Source organism: Corvus brachyrhynchos, unplaced genomic scaffold (assembly GCF_000691975.1).
Source record: "Corvus brachyrhynchos isolate BGI_N302 unplaced genomic scaffold, ASM69197v1 scaffold420, whole genome shotgun sequence".
Taxonomy (NCBI): domain Eukaryota; kingdom Metazoa; phylum Chordata; class Aves; order Passeriformes; family Corvidae; genus Corvus; species Corvus brachyrhynchos.
Genome location: NW_008235739.1, coordinates 145,222 through 145,986, shown reverse-complemented (window position 1 = coordinate 145,986; position 765 = coordinate 145,222). Strand labels below are relative to the sequence as shown.

The 765-nt window shown below is 59.9% G+C and overlaps 1 protein-coding gene across 1 annotated transcript in view; it reads right to left on the bottom strand.

Annotated features, from left to right (window-relative positions):
* LOC103616394 (otoferlin-like) overlaps positions 1-765 on the bottom strand; it is a 76,415-nt gene that overhangs the window by 61,069 nt on the left and 14,581 nt on the right.

Below are 765 nucleotides of genomic sequence, written 5' to 3'. Positions count from 1 at the left end.
GGTTTGCGTTGGGAGGGGACCTTAGGGATCATCCATTCCCAGCCCTGCCCTGGCAGGGACACCTTCCACTGTCCCAGGCTGCTCCAACCCCAACGTCCAGCCTGGCCCTGGGCACTGCCAGGGATCCAGGGGCAGCCCCAGCTGCTCTGGGAATTCCAGCCCAGCCCCTGCCGCCCCCTCCTAGCCAGGAATTCCTTCCCAAGATCCCATCTATCCCTGCCCTCTGGCAGGGGGTGGAACTGGATGAGCTTTAAGGTCCCTTTCAACCCAAACCATTCCAGGATTCCATGCTAAAGGACACTCAGAATCCATTCAGAGGGATTTTTATGGAAGTCAGGGATGGAAAAGGGAGGAAAAGGGAAGGGAGACCCTTCCCGGAGTGCCGGGATTCCAAGTGAAGTCCCTTATTCCTTAAATTCCTTCTCCGAGAGGAGCTGGGTGTGAACAGATTCAATGTCAGGCTCCGGAGCCGGGCTGGGAGAGCTGGGAATGTCCAGTTGGAGAAGGAGCCAGGGAAACCTTGGAGCTCCTTCCCAAGCCTAAAGGGGCTCCAGGAGAGCTGGGATTTGGGAAAAGGGCTGGAGGGGCAGGAGGCAGGGAATGGCTTCCCAGAGGGAAAGGGGAGCCTTGGGGGGGGTCTTGGGAAGGAAATCCCGGCTGGGAGGGTGGGCAGGGGCTGGGCTGGAATTCCCAGAGAATCCGTGTCTGCTCCATCCCTGGAAGCATCCAAGGCCAGGTTGGAGCAGCCTGGGGTGGGGGGAGGGG